Source organism: Falco cherrug, chromosome 4 (assembly GCF_023634085.1).
Source record: "Falco cherrug isolate bFalChe1 chromosome 4, bFalChe1.pri, whole genome shotgun sequence".
NCBI lineage: Eukaryota > Metazoa > Chordata > Aves > Falconiformes > Falconidae > Falco > Falco cherrug.
The window spans coordinates 24,683,758-24,692,154 of NC_073700.1; the positions used below are offsets into that span (position 1 = coordinate 24,683,758).

Consider the following 8,397-nt stretch of genomic DNA (forward strand, 5'->3'; position numbering starts at 1 on the left):
GTTTGAGCCACGTGGGTGCTTTATGGTACGGAGGCAATAAGTATTAATGCCCGGGCTGCGAGTGGGCAAAGGGCAGAGCGAAGCGAACCCTGCAGCCGCAGCGAGCAGTTCCCGCGGCCGGGCGGTGTGAACCGGGCCGAGATCCCGGGCAGCGCTCGCCCGGCCAGTGTTCAGCACAGGGTCGGTGGAGCGCTGCCGCCACCTGGCGGCCACGTGTCGGTGCTGCAGCCCTGGCGCCGCGCATGCGCGGTGGCGCCTCCCCACTCGGCGCCGCCTGCCGTTATTAACGGCACCGCGATCCCGCACTGCCTGTAGGGTGGTGCTGCGGCGCCCGCTGCTGCCGTCCCCCGAGCACGTTGCCAGCACGCGCTCGACACGGGAGTACAGAACTGCAGCGCCGCTGCAGCCCCGGGACAAACGCAGCCTGCGGGTCCTCGCTGCTGCAACGGCCCCGCCCCTAGCGAGAAACCCCCCCCCCCCAACCTGGAGACCGCGGGGGTGCGGGGTGGCTGCGCCCCTCCACGGTTTCAATTCCACGCGGTTCTGCCCTTGCGGGCCTCGAAGCTGCACGCCTCTGCGCTGAGCTGCTTTGCGCATGCGGGGCTAGAGCCCCCTCCGCGCATGCGCTGCCCTTAGGGTGCCAGTAACGCCACTGTGCACATGCGAATCTCGAATGCGTCACGCACGCACCCAACCAGCAGCCGCACCCCGAGCCGTCAGGCCAGTTCTACGCACACGCTGCCCTGAGCCTTGCCAGTAGCGCCACTGCGCGTGCGCCAACACCAGCTGCGGGCAGCAGGCAGCCACGGTACGCCTGCAGAGAGGGACCAGGGGGTACTGGTGGATCAAAAAATGGACACGAGCCAGCAACCTGTGCTCGCAGGGCAGAAAGCTGACAATATCCTGGGCTGCATCCAACAAAACATGACCAGCAGGTCGAGGGAAGCGATTCTACCTCTCTGCTCTTATGAGACCTGCCTAGAGCACTGCATCCAGCTCCAGAGTCCTTGGCAAAGCAGGTCCAGAGGAGAGCCACAAAAAAGATCAGAGGGCTGGAGCACCTTTCCTAAGACAGGCTGAGAGAACTGGGGTTGTTCAGCCCAGAGAAGAGGCTCTGGGGAGACCTTATTGTGGCCTTTCAGTACTTAAAGGGGGCTTATAAGAAAGATGGGGACAAACATTTTCGTGCAGCCTGTAGCAATAGGACAAGGCTTAGTGGTTTTAAACTGAAAGACGGTAGATTCAGACTAGATAGAAGAAATTTTTTATGATGAGGGTGGTGAAACACTGGGAGAGGTTCCCAAAGAGGTGGCAGATGCCCCGTGCCTGGGAACATTCAAGGTCAGGTTGGACAGCACTGTAAGCAACCTGATCTAGTTGAGGAGGCCCCTGCTTCCTGCAGGAGGGCTGGACTAGGGCACCTTTAAAGGTCCCTTCCAGCACAAACCATTCTATGATTCTGGAAACTACCACTGTCATTCCAGCCACTGTGTATTTATATATACTTGAGGAAGTTGAAGTCCTTCACAACTGAAATTTTACTCTGAAAGTTCTGAATTGCCTTGAAATTCTCAAGAGCTTTTCTCCAAAACTTCCCTTCCAGAGATACTGATATTCAGGTCCTGGACCGAACACCGTACCTGAGGTTGTTTTACAGCAGGGAAGCAAAGTTTTGTAGAACAAGTGAGCCTGAGAGACTGCCCAGACACATTCTCCTCCATGCTCTCCCACACCCATGTGGCAGCACCTTCAGGAAACACTTTTCTATTTGTTCCCAGTAGTTCTAAACATCTCTAACAAAATTTCACCAGTGTCCTCCCTGCTGAAGCAGTGCTGCTGTTACCACAGATAGCAATGCAAAGATGTTCAAATGAAATGGTCTGAAACACTTGGAAGCTAAAGGTCACAATAAGCAGGAAAATACAATACTTTACCATGTACATGAGACTGTTGGAAACTTTTTGCTGGTGCAAAGTGGAAATTTCCGGCTACCTGCAGGAGACAGTAAACTTTCATTAAAAGGCCTGAATCTATATAAACAAAGCAGTCATACTGGCGGTTGGATTTTCAGATTTTTGTTTGAATAAGATAGATAATAAGCAACTCATTGTCATGGGTGACAATACCAGCAAATATTGTCCTAAAAGAGATTTGAATTTCCCCTCTTCCTCACAGGCAGTCATGTGGAAAGCCATAATCACATACCAATGTTGATAACAAATGTTCTATGCAGAGTATTTTAGTGGACATAAAAATGAGAAGAAGGAATCAAGTCTACTGGGAGGGAACTAACTGCTGCTGTAGGAAATAAAAACATATCAAAGAAACGGAGTGGAGAAAGTAACAGGGAGGGTGAGCAGGCAGGGTAAGAAAACCCTTAATATAACAAACAACAGTGGTCCTATGTATGCATCCATGAAAACAAGCTGTGTTCAAAAATAAAGTACTAAACCTACCACCTAAAAAACCCCCACAAAAAAACCCACACTCCAAAATCCCCCAAAAGACAAAGGTTATTAAAATTTTAACCTTGAATACGAAAAGGATATGGATATTAGGTGTCAGTCCTCCCTGACACTTGCTAGCAATCATACACACCCTCCCCTGGAAGATTTCAATGCATCAAGCTCACATGCTACATTACACCTTTGAATGTCCGTGCAAACCTATCGCATGTTAACTGCGGACCCAATGAGAATGGAGATGCACAAAAGCCCAAGTGCCTAACAAGGGCCTCCAGAAATTTCCCTAGTGACACCCACCCTTGGACCCTTGCTACCCACAGCACTCCCCTTTGAATCTTTCACTGGGGTGGTAGCCCAGCTCTGAGTCATGACTAAAGCAAGCCCATTGGTAACCACATCTGCGTGCATTTTTTCTTTACCAGTCAATACTGGTATAGTTGCCATTTAAATAACTAACTGAACATCAAGTGTTACTAACAGAAACTGATAATCATAGAGTTTCACGAAGAGGGGTGTACTCTTCCAATCTAACTTGCCACACGTGTGGTGGAAATCAAACTAGCCATATACTTTTTCCAGACAGCAGAAGAAATTGCTTGCTGCATGCAATACAGTTTGATCGCTTTCAAAACGCCTCTCCTGGATGAGACTGTTTGCTCCCTGCAAGTTCCTCTTCCTCTCCTTGATAATATAAGGAGCGAGAGCAACCAGTTCAGACCGAGTAATCCCAGTGGAGGCTGTCAACACAAGTACAGCAGGAGGCCTACATGCGTTAACAGAGAATTAGATACAGAAAAGTGGGGTTTGACCCCAGACAGTACATTCGTCACATCACAGCCTCTGAATACAAAAAGGCTGCTAAGTGACACAACAGTAAGAAGGCTATCACCACACTTCTGTGACAACAGGAGAAGCTCTTGTACCTACCCGCTGTTCAGCTCTTAGCTTAGTTTAGCCTTTCAGCTTTTAAGAACAGAAAAGTTAAATCTGAGTTACAACAAATCAGCAAATTTAGTTCATGCCAATACACAGAACTACACTATCTCCCAGAACAGATAATAAGGACCTCACGTTTTAGAAAGACAAAGTCAGGAAAGTATTACCATTATATTGCAACACTACCAGAATCGTTCCCGGTTTGTATTGAAGTACAACAGTAAGTCATAACATGTGAAAAAACGCAGAGGAGAGGTTTATGTAGCCAAGGACCACTTACTCCAACTTGTAACTGTAAATCAACTGAAATCTATTAATCGGGTATGCATTAACACACACAAAGCAAACATAGTAAGATGCAAGTTTAGGCTTAAGGGTCACGTCAGCAGAGCCTTCCCTGGAGAGAGGCTCTTTCCTCTAACCAGCTCGTCCCATTTGTCAGCCTCCTAGGACTTAAAGATGCAACCAAAGTCAAGTTTTGCCAAAGCAGCTGCTTGATTTCTAGTAGGAAAAGCCTGTTCACTCAGCAGCTTTGCTCCTGAAATGCATCAATGAGGCCTTGTCCCAGTTTCGGAGGGACTAGGCAAAGACTTGCCTCGCAGAAGTACCAAGTATAATATATATACACACACAGAGGAGCTTGTCTGATCTGCCAGTGTAATAGATTTGTGTCCTATAAACTCTTCAAGAGTTTGTGGTGTTTAAAACGCTGTGAATTCAGCCGTCCCTTGCTCCCACAAATCTCATAGCAGGCATACAGTGATGGAAAGACTGTGAGAGCATCCATCCAAGAATGGCAGAATAGCATCTTACTGTGTCTCTCGGCTTCTGGAGTCACATGATTGGCAGCTTTATCCAAGCATTGTTTAAACGGCTCGTGCTCTACATCCTGCTGCTGCTCTCCTGTTACATCCGTGGCATCGATGCTCAAATCTGAAAGCAGTGATCAAGCAAAGCAGTTTATCAACACACATCTGTTATGGCCTGTAGCAAGCTGAGGAAGTGAAAAGACAGAATCTTTTGGCCAGCAGGGTAAGAACGTGCCAAACCGGGAGAGCATGTACGGCTAGGGTCAAGTGACTGACAGGGAATAAAACGCACGGTGCAGCATGCTAAATGGTCCTCCCAGGTACGGGGTTTGGTTTGGTGTTCAAGAAGGACCGTTTCCAACTTCCAAGAAAGCGTTACCCTGAAAGGTAGATGTGCTTAAGGCAAAAAGCCAAAAGCAAACCCCTCAAAGACCAGAACCATTTTTAGGAACACAGGAGTTAAGCCTAAAATTGGTTGAAAGCTGCCTCCTACCTCTTCCCCCGCCACCTTTCCCCCTTCAACATCAGCACATTTCCTTGTGATCCGTTTTCACAAAAAAAGAGATCGAGGCCTGTGGTATCAGCTTGGTATCGAAGCACCACGATGCGCTTGCTGGCTACACGCTCTCTTAGAAGGCTGACAGCTTCTCCGCACACAACAGCCGAGGCTTCCAGTCTCTCTGGCCTTCCCACGCCCTGTTAAACATGAGGAAGGCGAAGACCGATAAAATCTCAGCGGGTCGGGAGGAAGTCAAGATGCACTACATCTAGAGCCCAACGCATTACCCAAAGGAATTACCACAACAGAACAAGAGGCAGGAACGATCGGTAGACAGGCAGATAACGTGCACGGCAGTAATACCCAGTCAGACTTGCAGGACTTCCAGTCACTTCATCCCTCAACTTTGTTTTGAATTTAGTTAAATGTAATCAGATTCTTAATGCTCATTCTGCTTTTATAACTGCTGGAGAAAGGCTAACACATGGCATTGGCATTACAGTCAGAATTCAAATACAAAAATCACAGCAAAGCTGTGCCTTGTCAAGTAACTTCCAAAGCAGGCTCTCGAGCCTTTCAACAAGACAGTCAAATCTGGAGTCCCAAGGGAACTCTGCCAGCTCGACTGAGCTCTCTGACAAAGTATACTGCCATACAGAAATGTAAATGGGTTTATGCCTCAGGCTCATTTATAATCTAGAAAAATAATACTGCCCGACTGGACGCACTGTGTCCACAGCAGGCCTGGCTGTGTAACCACAAGGGACCACCAATTCCTCCCCGGCTGTTGCCCAAGCAGCAGCGCAGCACTCGGAAGCGGCGGGCACATGGAGCTTCGTGGGCCCTCAGCAAGTACAAAAGTTATCCCTCCGTAGTCAGCAGCCTGACTCATAAGCACAAGGCTTATGTGGAAAAGTAACATCTAGACTAACCTTCAGTTTAGTTCCCCTTTATTTGTCAACATACAACTCCTGATGAACCTAGGTACAAAGAAAAACAAGAGAGCCCCGTTTCACCGGGAAGCAAATCAAAAGGCCTCTTCCCCTCGGCTGCTCTGGCCCAGAAGCTGACTGTCAAGACACAGGATCAGCGAGACACCTGAGCTGCTCCCTCCCAACCCTCCCCGGTAGCTCAACGCTTGCCCTTTGTAATACTTTTTAGAGAAATCAGCAACCGCGGGCAAGGGGTGGGGACGCCGCCGCCGGCTTTCGTTCCTTTCCCTTGCCCACTCGCAGGGGCGGGAAGAGGCTCCTGAGCCACCCCCCTGCGACAGCGTTACCGCAGGCCCCAAGGCAGCCTCTGCGGCCCCAGCCCGCTGCCACGGCCCGGCCAGCTGCTGGGGGAAAGACAAAGCCCCGCGCAGAGCTGCGGCGGCTGCCCGGGCAGCCCGGAGGCGGCGGGGGGGCGGCAGGGCGCCGTGGGCCGACACCCCTCCCGGGCCCCGCCGCCACAAGGGAGCACCGGGGCCACCCCGCCACCGCTCCTCACCTCCTCGCTGAGGTAGCAGCGTAGCTCCGAGAAAAAAAAAAGGCAGCACCGTGAGGAGCCCGCTGACCACCGTCACTGCCCGGGAGACGCGAACCGCCGGCAGCCCAACCGGCCCCGGGCCGGGCCGCCCGCCTCAGCCCGCCCGCCGCCGCCACCACCACCAGGCGCTCCCTGCCGCGGCCGAGCGCTTGCCCGCCACGTACCCCCCGCCGGCCGCTGCCCGCTGGCCGCTGCCCGCCGGCCACGCCCGGGTCGCCCGCCGGCCCCCGCCCGCCCGCTCACCCAGCGCGCCGCCGCCGCACGTCCTGGCCCGAAAGGCTTCCAGGCTCCCGGGGAAGCCCCGCACCGCCACCGCCGCCCCAGGGTGCCGCGCGGGCCGGAAATGAACCCACCTTCCGGGGCCGGCCCCGCCCGCCGGCCCCGCCCCCGCCCCGCCGGGCAGCGCGGCCCGGAGCCAGCCGAGGAGCGGCTGCGGGTGCCGTTGTGCGCCGGGGCGGGCAGGGGCTCGGTGCCGCCGCGGGCTCCTCTGAGCCTGCCGGCCCGCGGGTCTCTGCAGGGGCCTCCCGCGGGGTGCGGGGTGTGCCGAGAGCGGCTTCCTGGGGGAGGGGGAGAGGCAGGCGGAGGAAAGACCCGCTCCCTTGTCCCACCTTCTGGCCCTGCCGCGGACTCTGCACCCCTTCATTCCGGTAACACCTCACTTTCCCGTCACAGGGAACGGCTATGAGCTCAAGAGGTTAAACCGTGCAACAGCTCGTAATGGCTTACTTGTGCAGCGGAAAACTTGCGTGAGCTTTTCCTAAGCCACACATTCACACCACTCGCTTTCTCCTACTCAAAAAGTGCACTCCGGCGAAATCTCTTCTATTAAAAAAAATGTGTATTTAAAATTGCTGTTTCTAACGTGCTTCCAAATGCAAACACAGCAAATGCACCCCTATTTCCCACAGCAAAATGGAATGCGTCATACAGAAAGAATTTAACAGCTTGAACCACGGGGATGCTTTTGCATAGAGAGCCAACAAGTATTAGTGCCTGGGCTGCGAGTGGGAAAAGGGCAGAGCAATGTGAACCCCGCAGCCGCAGCGAGCCGATCTTGTGGTAAGATCTTGGCCCGTGCGCACCATGATAGTACTCAGCACAGGGTTGGTGGAGCGCTGCTGCCGTCTAGCGAAAAAAATTGGGTAATGCAGCCGCCTGGTTAGTGGAGCGCTGCTGCCATCTGGCGAAAAGATTTGGGTACTGCAGCAGCGCGATTGGTGGAGCGCTGCTGCCATCTAGCGAAAAATATTTGGGTACTGCAGCCGCCCGGTTGGTGGAGCGCTGCTGCCATCTCGCGACCAAAAGTTGGTACCAGACCACGGGGCTCGAACACGTGTCCTCCGCGCGGGAAAGGTCCTGCCGACGGCGTGACGCGAAGCCGGGTCGTTGCAATCGAGCCACTTCTAGCATGCGCCGCCCTTAGTTCGCCGGAAACGTTAGGGTTAGGGTTAAAGTTAGGGTTAGGGCTAGGGTCATGGTCAGGGTTAGGGTCACGGTTAGGTACGTGCAGTTCGACCAGAGAAGGTGCCAGGGAGGATTTCTGTTGGCAGTTCTCACGCTGCCCCGGTAGCCAGGTGAAGCGCACCGCAGGAGTTGGGCTACCTGCTCTCCGGGGTGAGGTGGGGAACCGCTGAGGTTTGACTCGGCAGGAGCCAAAGTGCGCCGCGGCGCACCCCGCGCACAGCTCCTCCGGGGAAGTTAAGGGTCAGGGTTAGGGTCAGGGTTAGGGTCAGGGTTAGGGGTCAGGGTTAGGGGTCAGGGTCAGGGTTAGGGGTCAGGGTTAGGGGTCAGGGTCAGGGTTAGGGTTAGGGGTTAGGGTAGGGTTAGGTTAGGGTTAGGGATAGTTAGGGTTGCGGTTAGGATTAGGGTTAAGGTTAGGGTTAGGGTTAGAGTTAGGGTTAGGGTTAGGGGTTGGTGTCTTGGTTAGGATTAAGGTTAGGATTAAGGTTAGGTAAGGGTTAGGGTTAGGGTTAGGTTAGGGTTAGGGTCTTGGTTAGGGTTAGTGTTAGGGTTTGTTAGAGTTAGGGTTAGGGTTAGGGGTTGGTGTCTTGGTTAGGGTTAGGGTTAGGGACAGTGTTAGTGTTAGGGATAGGGTTAGGGTTAGGGTTAGGGTTGGGGATAGGGTTAGTGTGGGGTCAAGTGGGGGAGTGGGTTCAAGTCT

The 8,397-nt window shown here is 53.1% G+C and overlaps 1 long non-coding RNA gene across 2 annotated transcripts; it reads right to left on the reverse strand.

Moving 5' to 3' along the window:
* Positions 1 to 542: 542 nt before the first annotated feature.
* Positions 543 to 6,584, reverse strand: LOC106631454 (uncharacterized). 2 transcript variants are annotated; one of them, XR_008732214.1, is made up of 5 exons: positions 6,480 to 6,577; positions 5,642 to 5,689; positions 4,704 to 4,906; positions 1,935 to 4,334; positions 543 to 1,747 (listed from the first exon to the last, which is right to left on the reverse strand). It is a non-coding gene; the product is annotated as an uncharacterized LOC106631454 (long non-coding RNA). The 2 variants fall into 2 exon arrangements; XR_008732215.1 differs by lacking the exons at positions 543 to 1,747; positions 5,642 to 5,689 and having other exon boundaries at positions 3,458 to 4,334; positions 6,480 to 6,584.
* Positions 6,585 to 8,397: the final 1,813 nt, after the last annotated feature.